This window comes from Mus musculus, chromosome 15 (assembly GCF_000001635.26).
Source record: "Mus musculus strain C57BL/6J chromosome 15, GRCm38.p6 C57BL/6J".
NCBI lineage: Eukaryota > Metazoa > Chordata > Mammalia > Rodentia > Muridae > Mus > Mus musculus.
In genome coordinates this window covers 73,632,034-73,650,098 of record NC_000081.6, presented here as the reverse complement: position 1 = coordinate 73,650,098, position 18,065 = coordinate 73,632,034, and the positions used below count along the sequence as shown (strand labels likewise).

The 18,065-nt window shown below is 49.7% G+C and overlaps 1 protein-coding gene across 5 annotated transcripts in view; it reads left to right on the top strand.

The window, feature by feature from the left end:
- The first annotated feature begins 4,341 nt into the window (after positions 1-4,341).
- Slc45a4 (solute carrier family 45, member 4) overlaps positions 4,342-18,065 on the top strand; it is a 68,340-nt gene continuing 54,616 nt past the window's right edge. The window contains exon 1 of one of the 5 annotated variants that reach the window (XM_011245401.1): positions 4,342-4,605. The gene's annotated coding sequence lies outside the window, so the exon portion shown is untranslated. Of the gene's footprint in view, positions 4,606-4,629; positions 5,206-6,011; positions 6,267-11,953; positions 13,358-15,859; positions 16,265-18,065 lie in introns of those variants that run through there. The other 4 variants (XM_017316363.2, XM_030248266.1, XM_030248267.1 and 1 more) reach the window with 4 other exon arrangements.

The window sequence follows — 18,065 nt, the reverse complement described above, 5'->3', positions numbered from 1 at the left end:
GATTGGAAGGCAGCCAGGAGAAGACTAGACAGCTAAGTAGAGGGTCTCAAAACCATCCCCTGGACAGAGACACACTTCCTCCAACAAGGCCACACCCACTCCATCAAGGCCACACCCACTCCAACAAGGCCACACCTCCGAATAGTGACAATGCAAATGTACATACACAGGCACAGGTGCACATAGTGCTTGCAGCACATACAGAGTGAGGACACACTTTTCCTTAACCTTGTGTGAGTGTATATGTGCTATGCATAGCGTGGTGTATTTGTGGTGGTGGTAGTGTGTATAGTGTGTGTGAATATATTGTGGTATGTATAGTGTAGTATGTGTTTGCATATGATGTGGTGTTTGTGAATGTGGTGTAGTGTGTTGTGTATATGTTGTGGGGTGTGTGTTAATGTATTATGGTGTGTGTGCATGTGTGTGTGCTGTGTGTGTTTGTGAGTGTGTTGCGATGTATGTGTGTGGGACAGCACATATATTTGAATATGCAGTTACATACAGAGGCCAAAGAAGGACTTGAGGAATCTTCCTATATCTTTTTCTATCTTACTGCCCTGAGACAGGATCTCTGGCCGAATCAGAGCCTTGTTCTTTCAGCTAGGCTGGCAGACTGCTGAGGTCTGGAGAGCTGCTTGTCTCTGCTCCTCAGAGCTATGATTATGTTATGTATAGCACTGTCAGGCTTTTAAAATATGTATATGTGTCGATATATTTGAACCCAGGTCCTCTGGAAGAGCTGCCAGGGCTCTTAACTTCGGAGCTGTCTCTCCATCCCCAATGTGTGAGGCTTTTCAAAACGTGGTAGGGCTTCAAACTCAGGTTCTCATGCTTACGGAGCGAGCAAGCCCTGTTATCAACGGAGCCATCTCCCTAGTCTCTCTCTCGCCTTTTACCTGATATCTTCATTTAGCTCTAGACCACAGAACTAAACGCCTGAGCTATTCCCACACCTCAGGCTCAGAAATGACCGTTCACATCTCAGTGACCCGGGTCCTACTGTCCTCTGTTACTTTGTTCAGACAGAGTCTTGTCATGTTGCTGAAGCCCCGGCTGGCCTCAGACTTGTGACAAGGCTCCTGCCTCTGCTGATGCTCGATCACTCATATTTGCTTCCCTCTTGTCTGTGGCATCCCTAGGGAGAGGAGTTCCCAGCTCTAAGTAACGGAGTCCAGTGTGGCTTGAGGTCGCCATTCCTAAGACACTCCCTATCTGCTTGCTGATGAATGAAGGTGGAAAAAGATCAATAAGTATCATCAGTTAGTAAATAATTAAACAACGAACGTTCTCAGCCGCCCTTGGTACTTCGTCCTGTACTGTCTTTTTCAAAGACATCTTTTTTTTTTTTTTTTTTTTAAGCTGAATGTAATGGTACCTGTAAAGTGTCCCTGGGTACAGGCAGAGTTTGAGGCCAGCCTGGGCTAATGTAAGACCCTGCTTCAAACAACAACAACAACAACAACAATGAAAGAAATCTTTCAAACAGCTGATTTAGCACTTTCTTCTGGCAATTCTGTTACCTGGGGAGTCGAGGCAGGAGGCTCAGGAGTCCAAGGGTATCTATCATGGCTACACAGTGAATTGCAGGATAGCCTGCCTTACACGAAACTCTGTTTCAGACAAATGAAACTTCTCATTTTGTTATTTTATTTAATCCTTAACGGCATAGAGAACTATATTTTAAAGAAAGATTTATTGTTTTAGGGCTGGTGAGATGGCTCAGTGGGTAAGAGCACCCGACTGCTCTTCCGAAGGTCCGAAGTTCAAATCCCAGCAACCACATGGTGGCTCACAACCATCCGTAATGAGATCTGACTCCCTCTTCTGGAGGGTCTGAAGACAGCTACAGTGTACTTACATGTAATAAATAAATAAATCTTAAACAAACAAACAAAAAAACACTTGTTAAAAAAAAAAAAAAAAGATTTATTGTTTTAAATTGTGTGTATGTGTACATGAGTGCCTGTGCCGGGAGGAACACCGGAAGTGTTGAATCTCCTTGGGACTGTAGGTACGGAGGGTTGGATAACTGGGAGCCCGATGGGGTTGCTGGGAACCAAACTTGAGCCCTGCAAGAGCAGTGTCCTATCTGCTGAGCCATCTCTCCAGTTGTCATCACCACGCTCATTTCCAGATGAGGACTCGGGAAAGTACATGGTCACAGAGATGACACACTCTGCAGCTGGAATTACAAGTCAAAAGCCGACCAGGGAGAGGCTTATGAGATGACATAGAGGGTAGAGGTGCTAACTGCTAAGCCTGACAAGCCGAGTTTGTTCCCTGAGACCTACAAGGGGCTAGAAAGATGGTTCACTGGTCAAAAGCACATACTGTTCTTGCAGAGGATCTCACACCCATGTCAGCAGCTTACAACCACATGCAACTCCAGCTCTGGCTCTTGTAGCTTCTGTGGGCACCTGCACTCACACAGAAACACACACAGACACATACAGAAACACACACACACACAATTTAAAAAGAAAATTCTCGATGGGCAGTAGTGGTGGACATTTTTAATCCCAGCAGGTGAGAGGGAGAAACAGGAGGCTCTCTGTAAGTTCATGGCCAGCCTAGTCTACAGAACTAGTTCTAGGACAGCCAGGGCTACACAAAGAAACCCTGCCTTGAAAAAAAAATACACTAAATAAGTAAATACTCAAATAACAACAACAAAATGGCAACAGGGGATCCATGCCCTCATTGGCGGTCACCCATGAGTCACACACAGACGTGCACAGGAACCACAAGCAAACTAGTACTCACCCATCATACCCACTTCCTGGCACCCTCCCTCAAGTTTAGCCATTGTCCTGACTCCCAATACCTGCTGCACACATCTACAACTCCATAGGCATGAGACATAGACTTTATACATCTAACTTTTCCCTCCCCGAGATAGATTTTTATATAGTCAAAGCCAGCTTGGAACTCTCAATGTTACACAGACCTCCCAAGTGCTGGGAAAACAAGTGGAGTACTATACCTCATTCTTTCATTCATTCATTTGTGCAAGTGTGTGTGTGAAGTAGTCCAAGCTGGTACTCACTAAATAGCCCAAGCTGGCTTTCAACTTCTGAGAATCTCGAAGTTTCCAGACTGATCGATTGGTTCCTAGCTCTTATCTGACTTCTTTTGCTCCAAGTCCTTTGGTAAGAGTCACCCATATACTTTGTATGTGGCTGTAAATTATTCAGTGTCAATCCAATAGTGAGTATGCCACAATTTATATAACCCTTTAATGACCTACAGGTTATCAGTACAGTCTCCACTTAAGGCTACTCCAAACAGCACTGCTACGAACAGAAGACAGAAGTTCAGTAAGCCTCTTGGGTGTGAAAGTACTGGGCACTGGATCCTTTAAAGCAGATTTCCAGGTTGTGCATGGTGTGGCAGCACTCAGAGGGCAGAGGCAGGCAGATCTCTGGGAGCTTGAGGCCAGCCTGGTCTAGGTGGTGAATTCAAGGTTAGCCAGTGCTAGGTAGTGAGGCTCTGCCTCAAAAACAACCAACCAAACCCAGAACAAATAAGAAAGCAGATATCCACGTGGCAGTGAGTTTTGCACCTCCACAAAAGTAGTGTACAAGCCTTCCAGTTGCTCCCTCTCTTGCCAGCACTTGGCATTGTCAGATTTTCCCATTTTAGCTGTTCCGGAGGCTGACCGGGGCACTGTATTTCTAAATTTCTTCCTAGCTTCTCAGATAGATCTTAGGGTTTCTGCTTTGCAGATGAGGACATCGTGGCCTTGAGAGGTGTGATAATTCGTCCAAAACCACTTAAACTTTGGCACGGACCTTAGGGCTGGGATGCCAATAGGGCTGTCTGACATCAGGCAGCAATTCTATCTGTCCAGCCCCGGTTCCGGACCTGGCCTTGTTCTGCTTCTCAGCAAAGGGAAGAGGTCGGCTCTGTGGCCCAGGCTTGGGTGCCCTGGGCATGCATGGGTCACAGCCTGCCCAACTCTCCCAAGGGCTCACAGGATTGGAAGGATGTTCAAAGTGCTTCAGAAAGGGGAGATGCCCAGGGAGTGCGATGGTTGGGAAGGAATAAGGATGGGGGAGTTACAAGCAGTCAGTTTGCTCTCAGGAGGGGTGCAGCTCTGTTGGCGGAGGGTGAGCACAGCGCGCTACACAGCTGCGGCCTGGAGACCTTGAGGGTGTCTGGCAGGAAAACCAGGCGAGGGCGGCCAAACGCACAACCGCTTCTAGAGCCCACCAACAGGCCCAGGGCGGGGCGCGGTAGGGGGCGGGACCTTCGTAGGGGCGGGGCCACAGGCCGCTCCTGACCAATGGACGTCCGCGGCTCAGGCCCCGCCCCTAGAGTCCACTGCATAGTCATGAGGCGCAGGCCGGCGCTGCGTCAGCGGAAGCGGCGCGCAGCGGCTGTTTCCGACCTGATAAAGCGGCGTTGTCCCCGCGCGCTGGCCGCAGCCTCGCAGCGCTCGCACCCCGTCCGAGAAGCTGACTGACGGACCCGCCCGGCCGGCCGCCGCCGAGGGCGCAGCCGCCGCCCGGACGCCCCGCCGCCGCCCCGGTGCGCCCGGGGCCCCGCACCCCAGCCGCCAGCCAGCCCCGCCAGCCCCGCGGCCCCGGCCGGAGGAGACAGGTGAGCGGCCGCACCTGCCGCCCCGCCCCCCTCCGCGCGGTCGGGGCCTCGAACCGGTGGCCCGACCGACCCCGCGTCTCTCCCCGCCCCCACCGGGCTGCTGCGGTGCATCCCGCACCTGCCCTTGCTGGTCCGCATCCCGGGCCCTGCGGCCGCGGTGTGTGCACTCCTTGCACACCCGCCCGGGGACACCCCAGCACTCAACCTCCCGCCTCTGGCGTTGGGTGCACACCCTCCTCTGCCCAGCCCTTGCTAACTTCTGGGAGTTCACCGGCTCTGGGCCCACCACCTTGAAATGCTCCTGGGTCACCGCTCTCTATTCTTGTCCCCAAACACGCATTGCTTGCAGCGCTGCTAGCTGGTGGCCTGACCCTTTACAGGCACCTTTTTTTATTTCCTGAAGCCCACCTCGTCCCTGGAGAAGACCGGAGCATTACGCTCCGCTCCGGGTGCAGAGCCTCGGATTTGGAGAAGCCCCGTCCCTCTCCCCGAGACCAATCTTCCTCCAGTCCCTTGAGCTTAACCCATTCCTCTCCAAGGTGTGCTACGCTAGATGGGCGCCCGGAGAGCATACTCCTGCGGAGGGCTTTTCCAGGGGAGGTATGTCCAAGTTGGGCAGCACAGCCTACTGGTTAGTTATTCGTAAGAGTTCTACAAGGTGAGGCCAGCTATGGGTGGGAAGAGGTACTAGGTGTCCTGGGGAAGTCAGGGTTTTGTGCATTGCCCGCGGGATACCGACAGGATATGGCTTCAACTTCTGCCTTAGTTTCTCCTTCTGGTCCCCTAGCTGACCACACATGGGGCTTGCAGCTTCTTGTTGTACTGAGGTGTTCAAAGAAAGATGAATGCCTGACAAAAAAGAATTTGGAAGATGAGCGATTGAAGCAGTTGTTTCTAGTGGTCATCTAGGCCCAGAAACTCCTCGGGTGGGCCTTAGTACACCTGGGTCGCCACACTGCACGGTGAAGTGTGTTCTAAGCAAATTCTCTGCAGCTGGCTCCACTGTCTGCTGACAGGTAGGGTGTGGTGGAAATCTTTTCCTCTGTTATTTTTCCTTGTAGTAGGAAAGCATAAGTGAAAAGCTGGAGGGGCGCCTTACTGCTTAAGGGTGACAAATGGCTGGTCATTGAAACCGGGAGCCTCCTCCACCTTGGAAACAAATGTGAACAACACCTTCTTGCTGCTTAGCTCCGAATCCTGCATTAGAAGAGCAAGTTGATTAAGGCTCTGCAGAGATTTTGCAGACGCTGCTGAGAAGGGGGAGAGGCAGTGACCCTGGCCTGAAGCTGTGTGGGCTCCAGGTGGGAAGAGACGCCAGCATAATGAAGAAATCAAGTGCTTTGGGGGAGAGATTGGGGAAGTAGGTCATCTGAAAATCCTACACTTGAGTGGCAGTCGGGCTGATTGTGGTCAATTTTGTGACTGCTGCAGAGAAGTTGTTCCTTTGAAAGGTTTGAAATGCATGTTAGGTATATGTGGGGGTGATTTATTTGGGAAACATCCCTGCCTTAACCCGGAGACTGTGAAGGGAGGTGGCCCAGGGCCAGCACCCTGTGCCTTGGAAGATTCACTGGCTTCCTTGCGGAGACGCTGTGTGCTGCAGCTTTGGCCCTTGTTGCGTGGTGAAAGCAGGCCAGAGATTGGACCGGGTTATCTCCAAGGTAGCTTGCTTTTAACACCCTCCAACTTTGCTTATTGGAGAGAAGGGAGTCGGGGCTGGGGGAGCAGTAAACCGTTCTTGCCCTTGTCTGACTGCCCTGCGGAGCTGCTGGGGAGAAGGGGGCTATGATGCTGCCACTCCTGGTCTCTAGTGCAGGGAAGGATCTTCAGAAGGTATTCGAGCTGGTGTCCAGGGGATGCTGAATTGGTTTCATCTGTTATCAGGAAGGCAGATGAGGGCATTGAACAAGGGTGGTGGGGTTTAGGATGCCTTGGTTGCCCTGCCTTGTGCCCTCTCATTGTCCTGGGGACCCTGGTGCCCCAGCTTTGGATAGCCAGCCAGGGGTGGTTTCTGACAGATTTGTGGCCTGGCATGGAATAAGAGTGGCTGGTGATCATTGTAGGTGGCAGACAACCCCAAATTGCTAGTGCCCTCCTGGGGAACACCCCTGGCAGAACTGTGCCTGTAATTTGTGGAACCAGAATGTGCTAAAAGCTGTGTTCTTGTTAAGGGTGGGTGAAGATGCTACTCTATGCTCGCCTCCAGTGGTTCCCTGTTTTTTTTTTTTTTTTTTAATCATAATGTAATTATGTCACCGAAGGTACATTTAGTGATATGCCATTAGGAGAGAGCCTTGACTGCAGGCCAGGTAACACAAATGCTCAGTGGTGTCCAGTAAAGGTTCAGCAGTGGGGACAGTCTCATGTATGAAAAGCCATCGTGGGGGGGAGAAGACCCCACAAACCATAGTCTACAGAGGGCTCAGCTGAAGCACCTCCCCCACCAGCTCCTAGACAAGCTCTCCTTGTTTGCATTAGCGTAACTGCTCCACCAAAGTCAATGAACAAGGGACTTTTTAAATGGGAACTTTCAAAATGTGCCTCGAGTGTCGTCGTCCCCCCCCATCCCTCCCCCCCCCCCCCCAGCACTATCAAGTTCTGAGCCCTGTGATACTCCCTTTCAGAGAAACTTGAGGCCTCTTCCATGCTAGGGGAAAAAACAGCCCTGTTCCCAGCCTGAGGAGCCTGGTCAGGCTCAGGACTGGCACCGCCCTGCTTTTTATGTGAAGGCTGGAGTGTGCCTGGGGTTTGTTATTGGTTGTGTGTGTTTGGGATTTTGTTTTTTAAAGACCGGGTCTCATAGCTGAAACTAACCTTGGACTCCTGATACTCCTACCTCCTGGGTGCCTCCTCCTGACAAGTGCTGGAATTACACTTTTGTACCAAGGTGCTTGGCTCTGTGAAGTGTTTTTAAGAATAAAACACTGTAGCATTAGGAAGGCTGGCTGATGCAGCAGGATTGAAAGTTCAATTTCGGTCTGGCATATGTAGGGAGACCCCTTTTTCTTCAATATTTAAATTTTGTTTTAAGCTATATATGTGTGCCTTTGTATGGATATGTGCATGAGCGTGTAGGCTGCAGAGGCCAGAGGCCTTAGCCTCCCAGCCCGCTGGAGCTGGAGTCTTGGGGAATTGTGAACTGTCTGCTGTGGATGCTGAGAATCAAACTTGGAAGAGCAGTCCATGCTCTTAACCACTGAGCCATCTCTCTAGCCTGAGACCTATTTAAAAAAAGGAAAAGAGTGGATACCACAGACTCAGCAGACATAGCCCATTTGTGTTTTGTTTCTCATTGTAATTACTGTGAGCTTTCCTCATGCCCCTTCTCAAGAGGCCAGCCTTGTGTCCTCCTTGGAGGGTGTGGGTATTCGTGCCACAGAGAGTCCGACAGGCAGTGTGGATGGCCGAGTGTATCTGTCTCCAGTGATACTGTTGCTGGGCTTTTGGGAGCTGTGGGAAGGCCAGGCAGTCTGAGGCCAGAGAGAGGACAGTTCCAAATTCCCTGTGGCTCAGCTAATGCTTAGGTGTGGTTGTTGGTGGTTTTTTGTTTAGATTTATTTATTTTATTATTTTGTGTGTATGACTTTATTATTTTTGGTGTTTACTATTTATGTGTGTGAATGTATGTCCTACTGTGCCTGCGTCCAATGGGGTCAGAAGAGGATCTCCTGGGGCTGGAGTTACTGAAGGCTGTAAGCCACCACATGGGTGCTGGGAACTGAACCCAGATCTTATGCAAGACTAAGTGCTCTAACCACTGAATCAGCTTTCTGGAGGAGCCCATTTTTGTTGTTGCTTTTTTGAGACAGAGTCTCCTAGCTCATTCTGGCCTCAAATTCATTATGGAGCCAAGGATGACCTTGGACTTGTGATCCTCCTCCCTCTATCCCAAAACCGCTGAGATTCCCAGCGTGAACTGCCACTCCTGGCTTGGGTTTCCTTTAAAAGGGGCTAACCTTCTCATTGTCTTGTTCATCCTTATTTGATGCTAGGCATGGCCTCCGAGTGCAGGGCTCTGAGGGTGCCAGGCTGCTCACAAGCGGAACCCAGAACAGTCGTAAGCTCTGGGGTCTGCTTTACGGTTTTGATCCTTTTTTTTTTTTTTCTTTTAATTTAATTTAATTTAATTTTATTTTATTTTTGGTTTTTCGAGACAGGGTTTCTCTGTGTAGCCCTGGCTATCCTGGAACTCACTCTGTAGACCAGGCTGGCCTCTCACTCAGAAATCCGCCTGCCTCTGCCTCCCAAGTGCTGGGATTAAAGGTGTGTGCCACCACCGCCCAGTTATAGTTTTGAACCTTAAGCTTAGCTTCCTTTCCTCTTTCAAGCCCAGAACTGGGAGCTGTTGTTCAGACTAGGTTTCCCTGTCTCCAGCTGAACCTTCCCACATCTACAGAAGGGTTTTCCCAGCTGGACAGTTTGATAGAGAGGGAAGGGCCCTGGCATGGGACCTGCTATGCCAGGATCTTGCGTGGCCAATGGATCCTACACAGCCAACCCCTGGCTTGAGATCTTGTAGTTAGTGTCTCTTGAACTTGCAGCCACATGACTCGGTTAGCCACCACATCCCCCTTTTCAGACAAGGGAAAATCTGGAGTGAGAAAAGCCACATTTTAGACTAGAAGATAAAAAAGAAAGATTGAGGTGTTGAGGTGGGCATGCATTTGGCTCTGATGCAGTGGACACTGTACTTTGTGTACAAGTCCTACTGCATAATTTTATGCAGTCACTTAGATGTTGTAAGCCAAAGGATAATAAATAGCTCTCTGTTGCCAGCAACTTAGTCACCACTTGAGGGAAGTGCAGCCAATCAGCAGAGTGTGATTTTTGGTTTGGAGTAAGGAGGGAGTATTTTTCCATCAAATTTTTGGAGGCCCAGGATTGAATTTAGGGCCTCCTGTGCGGTGCTCACTGCCACCACTGTAGCTCTCCATCACTGTGTGTGCGCGCGTGTGTGTGTGTGTGTGTGTGTGTGTGTGTGTGTGTGTGTGTGTGTGCGCGCGCGTGCAGAAACTAACACTGGGTATCTTCCTCTACAGATTTCTACCTTAACTTTGAATCAAGAGTCTCCTACTGAACCTGGGGGCTGGCCAGTGAGTTCCAGGCACCCTCTTGCCTCTGGCTCCTCATCCCAATGCTGGAGTAAAAGATAATGACTCTATGCCCAGCCCTCCATTGTTTTAGGGTTTTTGGTTTTTGTTTGTTGGGTTGGGTTGGTTTGGTTTGGTTTGGTTTGGTTTGGTTTGGTTTGGTTTTGGTTTTTTGAGAAGCCCTGGCTGTCTTGGAACTCACTCTGTAGACCAGGCTGGCCTTAAACTCAGAAATCTGCCTGCTTCTGACTCCCAAGTGCTGGGATTAAAGCTGTGCGCCACCACTGCAGTTTTTTTTTTTTTAACAGTTTTTTTAATGTCTGTGCAACTGTGCAAAATGTGGGCGTCAGAACAACTTGAGTGGTGGGTCTTTCCTGCTTTGCTGTGGCTTCATGTGGCAATTTCCTCTACCTGCTGAGCGATGGCGCTCCACCTCTGTCTGGTTACTTACCTATTTATTTATTTTCTGGTTTGTTTCAAGACAGGGTTTCTCTGTGTGTTTCCCTGGCTCTCCTGAAACTTGCTCTGAAGACCAGGCTGGCCTCAAACTCAAGAGATCCACCTGCTTTTGACTCCAGAGTGCTGGGATTAAATGTGTGCATTACCACCATTCATTTATTTATTTTTATTTATTTATTTTTTATAGGGCAAGGTTTAACATCTATAATGGAGGTAAAATCACTTGTATTTAACAAGAAGCTGAGGCAGATTTGAAGCCAGCCAGAGCCACATAATAATTTCTAGGCTAGTCTGGGGTAATGACCGACCCTGTCTCAGAATACTAGGGGGAAAGAAAATATCGAGGCAGACATGGTGGCGCAAACCTGTAATCCTAGCACTCAGGATGCTGAGGCAGGAGGATGAAAGCTGGACCCAGGAAGACTAGCTGAATACCAAAAAAAGCTCTCTCATCTATGGTAGTGGTCAAGTTTCACCAAAATAGATGCCTGCCGGTGTTTTTGTGCAAATGCTGTCATCTAACTTTGAAAAACTTTGGACATATTTTAAAATACGGACATATGCCTTGGAACACCATGGAATTTGGTCTCTGAACAGAGTGGCTGAGTAGGGGACCTATAAGGTGTCTGTCTCAGAGAAAGGACTTACTGATCTGTCTCTGGGACCTCTGCTGCTGGAACATTCTGTGAGAGCAGTCTTCTCTCTCTCTTTTTTAAAGACAGAGTCTTGTACCACATCAGGCGGGTTTGGAACTTCCAGCAACCCTTCTGTCTAGTTTCCCAAGTGCTGGCATTATAAGCACCAGCCGTTACACTGTCTGACAGCCTTCTTTTTGTCTAGGTGTGGAGGAAGCATGGAGGTGACCTTGAGTTTAGATGTGGCCTGCCAGGGACTTCTCAGGCAGTTAATTTTAGGAGATACTTTGTGAGGACTGTACCTGGGGACCCAGAGAGTGTTCTTGCAGGGCACCCCATGCTTTTACATGCCTCCTGCACATCTGAGGGACAAAGCCCTTGCTTCATTGCGCTGTCCCTGGCGATGGTCTGTCTTGCAGCTCAGTATTGTGTTGGATGCTTTCTGAGTGCTCAGTGTTAAATGGCAGAAAGATGGGGGATTTCAAAGGCATTTGTGGCTCAGTTAGGGGTTTGCATCTTTATTTGTGTTGGTTAAAATGTAAGCCTATGGCATTACACCTTGAGTTAAAATTTAATTTGCCAGAAAAAGGCCTCGGCAGTAAGACAAAGGTGGTTGGGACTGGGGCTTCTTGGGGCCTCTTGCTTAGTAATCCAGTGTTTCCATTTGCTCTTTCTCCTGCTCTAGGCCTGAGGGCTCCTGCAGGTCTCAGGTGAGAGCCATTGGGTGGATTAGGGAGGATGATGAAGAAACTGGGAAACTAGGGTGTTGGAACCTCTTCCTGCAGTGCCTAACTATCCTCAGATCCTGCTAAGGCATGTTAATGCTGGTTTGTGGGGATGTTTAGTAATTCAACAACAAATTATTGTCACCTCATGCTCAGAACAGAACATGCAGTGGCTGGAGAGCAGTGAAACCAGCCATATGGGATAGTGCTGTGTGCCCAGTGGGCAAGAGATTTGACTGCTCTAGAGACCCACAGCATGGTCCAGCCTGGCTTTTCACCTGTCTCTGCTGTCACTGCTGGTGTGCACAGCACATGAGAGCTGGATGTGGAGACTCACATCTACCACCACTGGACGTTTGAGGTCAGCCTGGGCTACAGAGCAAGACTTAATTAAAAAAACAAACAAACAAAGAAAAACCACAAGCCAAAGAGTGCAGTCTAAGCAAGGACATGTCAGCATAAAAGGGGGACCCTGTCCCCTTTGTTCCTGGGGTAGGAGAAGACAGTTGAAATCAAAGAATGAGGCTGTCGGAGATGTCGAGTGACCCCAGAAGACGGAGCCTTGCTTGCTTATCTCCAGCACAGCAGCTGCTTTTCAGTTACCTTGGTATTTGGGGCATCAGGATGGAGGGTAGGGTCTCCTGATTTGGGGAATCTGTGTGCTGAAGGGAAGCAGGTACAGGAAAGGATAGAGGTCCTCTTGCTTTATTTCTCTAGAAATAACTGCACTCCCCTTGGCTTCCTTCCAGCATGCAAATCTCCCAGTCAGGCAAGCAACTGGAATACTGAAGTGACTGTTAGTGGTTTTTCATATCGCTTATGTAAAACGTTTTGCATCAAAGCTTGGAATAGGGAAGCCCTCCCCCGCTGAGTGAGGCCCTGTACACCTCTGTGCAGCACTCCCCTCTGCTGGATGGAGTCAGGTCAAGGAATGGGCCAGCCTGGTCTGCCATTGCTCAGCACATTTGAAGGTAGGTCTGATTTGGGGAGAGCTTGAACAGTGAGGCCAGGTTATAGGTCAAACTGTCCTTCTCCCAACAGATGGCCTATAACTGGGTATGTATGGGGAGTGGGGCCTGTGTGTGTGTGTTGGGGAGACCAACAGTTGTGTCCTAAGGCAAAATACAGGGATTGCAAAGCTATTGAGAACATTTCCACTCTTGTTGAATGAGTCATATATAGCTAATGTGATCTTAATTCTGAAGAGGGTGGGGAGGGGCCTGTACCTTTTACTGTTTAGTGGGAGCTTGGCAGAGCCCGGCTTTGTCCTGGGAGGAGTACAGGGAGTGGCCAGCCCTAGCTTTGTGTCCTTGGCCCAGAAACCACCACTGTTCACATAGCCTTCGGTCTCTGTATGATAACCATGGGCCCAAGGGGTATTTGTTCTTGTGGAATAGACACTTGAAGAGTAGGAGTGACAGCCACTAACAAAGGGCATTGAACCCTCTGATAGAACTCAGAATGTGAAGGTTAACTGACTTGCCTAGAGCGCCATCTTGGTGCATACCCAGGGTGTGTCAGGCTGCTTGGCTTATGTTCTCAAGTCAAGCGCTACTTAACATGCTGTTTGTTTTCTGCCCAGGGAAATGTGGAAGTGCCATCTTTCCTTACATTCCAGCTCGAGGCCCTTCTGCTGTTGCTACCCATGCCAAGAGAATGCCCGCTGCTGGACGAGGCTCATCTTGCCTATTGGCTGCTCAGCTGCTGGTCTTAGACTTCTTTACTAGGAGTATGGCAAGAAGGATCTCTGCTGGGGAAGGGGCAGTCACTGGCTCAGTCCTTGTGTTGTCTCACTCGGTTCCCTACAGCTGTGAGGATAAGCAGCTTCCCCAGCACTGCCCTGGTACCCAGTTCTTTCTTGTGTCATCATTCCTGTCAGGTCAGCTAGGCTGTGAGCCAGGCCAGGGCTGGTTGATTCTAAGATCTATTCTGCCCTGATGATGCTTCTGTGTGGCCAAACATTTGGCACAGTGAGCCCACAGGCACAGGAACCTGAACCAGTTCAGGAAGATGTCCAGGCTGGTAGTCCCTAGTCTGATCTGAAGGTTGTTTTTGAAATTTGTTATTGCTGTTCTCAGACTTAGAAAGGTGAACAGCACAAGAGATATTGTCATCTCTGCTTGTTGCCCAGCGCCTACAACTATCTACGTGTTTCTCATCTGAACTGTCCTTTTTTGTTTTGCTCGACATGTCTTGTTATGTAGCCAATGCTGGTCTGGGACGCGTCCTCTTTCTGCCTCAGTCTCCTAAGCTCTGGGACTCCTGGGATTCAGGCATGTGCCACTATGACCTGAAAAGTTCGGTGGGCCTTATATGCTAGGCAAACACTCAATCACAGGCCGTATTCCTAGCCCTGAGCTTCTAATTTATATATATATATATATATATATATATATATATTTATATATAAATATATAAATTTATATATATATGTTTTTGTTTTGAACCTGGGCCTCATGTAGCTGAGGCTGACAGCTGAGGGTGGATTTTGATCTCCTGATCTCCTGTCTCCACTTCCCAAGTGCTGAGATTATAGGCATATGGCCACCATCCCCAGCTTGTTTTTCCAGTTCTGAGTGTCATTTTCACCTAATACTCTGCGTGTGTGAAAGATACTGGAGTGAGGCGATGCTTAAAACCAACCAAGTGCAGAATGAAATCAGAGCAGGGTTTGAAGGAGTAGATTGCCTGTGGCAGCGTCAGCAGGAATGGAGGAAGATGTGAGGCAGAAAGAAGCTCTGCCCCTAGGTCTCCAGGGTAGGAGCAGCCGTGGGTGCAGACGGGTGGCATTGTCACCACTGTTATCAGCCCGCACTGACAGTTTGTGCCATCTCTGGCAAGGGGCGCTGTGTCCCGATAAGCCTGCTAGGAGTGATGGTGGTTTGTGGTGTCAGGCCCAGATAGGGTTTTTATGTGGGTCTGTGGGAGACTGGAAGCCAACAGTTCAAAGCATGGGTTCCACCTCTAGAATGGCGCAGCAAAACAGTTAAGAACAGGGAATGTAGGCTTATTTCCCCATGCTTTGCCCAGATCCTGATCCACCCAGTGAATTGTTGATGCCCACCCAATTCTGCTTTGCTTTGGAGTCTTAGGATGGCTCCTGCAGAGCATTGCCTGGGAGTAGGCAGGGGGTTCCTGCTCCTGTCTGTGGGCCCTTTGCTGGACCTGGTGCATTGGATCTTAGTGGCTACAGGGAAGGCAGTTGTGATGCTTATTATACTTTGTACAACACCACCAGGTAGATTAGAGAGTCCTGGTCCCAGGCCAACTCTGGGAACTGAGTGTGTTTCTAGAATGGTGTACTGAATTTAGTGGGACACCAGGATCTTAGCAATACTATAGGCTGGGGCCTTAAAAACAGCAGTTTACTTCCCATCATGGACTTGGAGGTTGGAGGCCCAAGAAGAGCAAGGGTGCTCTCAGACTGTCTGCTGAGGGAAGGAACATTTGGTGCTTCAAAGAGATGCCTTATGGCTATAGCCTTGTGCTAGAAATGGACAAGGCCTTAACCCAACCTTCTCATGAATGAGGAACTCACTCAGGTCTCTATCATGATCTTATTACCTCACTCCCCACCTCCTTGGAGTAGGGCTCCTGCATGTGACTGGAGGGTATGTGCTATCCAGCTGTAGCACTTTCTTTTGGTTCGTTGTGGGTGATCTTAATCACCATAGAACCAGCTTGGCACAGCGTGTAGAAATGCCCCTTGAAATTGCCCCTGGCCTGCTGTGGGGTCCAGTTTCTGCAGGCCCAGTGTGCACTGACTGCCTGAAGTGCTACATACGCTTTGACTCACCCCTGTTACATGGTCTGCCATAGCCCTTACCTGGGCATCTTGCTCCTGACGGTCTTTTCTGTCAGTGTGCTAAGCACAGTGTGAGATGAGGGAGGACGTAACCTTGGTCTCGTCGAGATATCACATAAGAGCTCAGGGTGCTGGCGCCTGGGGTGCTATGTTCATCTGTTCTGGGGACCAAGCCACCATTTGGCTGCATCTGACTGAGCAGCAGTTGCTGCTTTAAAAGGTGGGGTTGGCAGGGCCTCTACTTGCTCCCAGTCGTCTCCATAGGTGGTGGGAAAGACAGGGCCTGGCCCTCAGCTTTCTGGGAAGTGGGGCAGACCTGGTTGGTGGCCTTGTCAGAGTCCTGCTGAAGGGGCTTATATCTCCCTGCCTCATAATCAGGAGACCAGACTGGACCTCAGTCTGAGGTCCTTGACTTTGGAAAGCTATCTTCTGTGACATTTGGCACTGAGAGTTTGTTTCTGTCATTCTGTCCACCTATAGATCTCGTCTTAGAAACAACTCAGAGAAACAGTGCCTACTAGACAGCTCAGGAGACTGTGAGGTGGCTTGGCCGAACCTTTTTGGATACCTGTGGGTGCCGTTGACACAGCTCCATTGTGTCTTGGGCTCTGCCACATGCTGGCAGGTGTAAGGATTATGGACGGGATGTCTCTGTGTCACCAGCTAAGTGCTTGAAGTTTTGTGACATCATTTCAGTGTAAAGGAATTGCACCTACATCCATCTCAAGCAAAAGTCTTCCATCTGGTGGACCAGCTTCTTCCTTGGTCAGTTAAGGAGAGAATGGTGGCCTGGATATTCTGACCTATGCCTGGGCCTGGAGGTCTGTAGCAGTAGGACTTGATGCCTTCCTCCCAAGTCTTTGTGACTCTGGACACTCCCGTCAGGTCAGGGAGCTCCCCTGGAAGCAGGGTTGGGGAAGCCTATGTGCCCTCAGCCTCTCCGAGGTAAGTGCCCACTCTACAGTACTGCTTGCCTCTGCGGTCCTCTGCACCCGGCCTTTGTACCTCGTGCCCATGTCCTTTTTGTCCTCTCCTTACTGTCCTTTGCCGAAGTAGGATCGATACGTTTTGCTTCCCCTTTGGTGGTGGTGGTGTTGCCCCCTCCCCTTTGGCTCTATAGCCCAGTCTTGTCTAGATTTTTAGCCCAAGGTAGACCTCAGAATCCTATGCTCAAGAATAACTTTTTTCTTTATCCGTGTTACTGGGTTTGATACACAGCCTCATGCATGCTAGATAAGCACAGTAACACTAAGCTGTACCCCCAGAACCTGACCTTAAATTCTGCCTTTGTGTCCTGTTTACTGGGATTATAGCTGTAAGCCTCTTGCACAGTTTTTTTTTTTTTTTTTTTTTTGGTTTTTCGAGACAGGGTTTCTCTGTATAGCCCTGGCTGTCCTGGAGCTCACTTTGTAGACCAGGCTGGCCTCGAACTCAGAAATCCGCCTGCCTCTGCCTCCCGAGTGCTGGGATTAAAGGCGTGCGCCACCACGCCCGGCTCTTGCACAGTTTTGTTTGCTTATTTTTTCACACTAATGGCTCTATGGAGATCTGGTATATGTATAAGCATATGAAGCCATGTGTGTACAAGGGGACTGCTTCTATGGAAAGACAGATCTGGTGTTGTCGTAGTATGGGACCCTTGTGAGTAGAGGGAGGGAGAAGGTGTTGGGGTGAGTGAGCAGCCCACGGGGAGCTTCCACCTCTAGGGCTTGGAGCATAGGGATGAAAGAACAGAGGTGGGCGGGCAAGGATTGGGCCTTCAACAGAGGGGTGCACCTAACTAACTAATGGTGACCCTGCCTGATCTGAAAGACTCCCTTGGAGTTGCTTGGCATGGCTCTTGTGTGGTGAGAGCTCCTGGTTATGAGTTCATGGGTGCTTAGGGTCTAGGGGGAAAGCAGGAGGAGAGGGATCTGGCTTGGCCAGTGTAGCTTGAGAAGGCAGGATTCAGGGGTGTGGTGGGTCTGGCTGCAGCTGTGACCTTCCTGGGGACATGTTCTGTGATTGTGCCGTGAGAGCCATCCCAGGAATATATTGTGAACACTGTTTGGCCTTTTTTTCTGCCAGCTGTGTGCTGGGGTAGCCTTATAGACCTGCCCCCTCCCCCTTGTCTGTCTGTCCATGTCGTGTCCACACACAACCCCCCCCCCCCCCCAGCAGGCAGGTGCAAGCATGACAGAGTAGGCTTAGTCTCTGGAACCTTGGAGAAGGGGCTGTGCTGGGCAGCTTGCTTAAGCTGAAGGGGGAGGTGACAGCACAGCTTATCTGGGTATGGGCATGTGTTGGTTATGAAATGTGAAACCAGGATTTTGCTGAGTGTGTTGCTAGCTCTGCCTTTCCTCCAGAGGGCCAGCCCTGGGTTTCTTCTCAAAACAGGGAGCTAAGGCCATGCGCAGAAGATTCAAAACTAGCAGACTCACCACTTCTCATCAAGTACAACTCTGCCTGTCTGCAGACACTAGCACCCCTGTGCTTCCTTTACTTGGTCTGACTGGACAGAGTGGCAGTTTTACTTATAGCTGTTTATACTTCTGTCTGTCTCTCGGGACTGCGCCTAGAAAACAGTTTGACCCATGTTCTCATATACCACCAAGTGTTTGCTGAGCTCTGAAAGGATCTCAGCCTGGTGACCTGGCCAGCTTCTTAGAGTTTCCTAAACTTAAAAACCATCTTTTTCCCTCGAGGAGGAGGGCAGGGCAGGCCTTGATATGTTGCCCTCTCCACCCCACCCCCTTTTCTTTTTCTT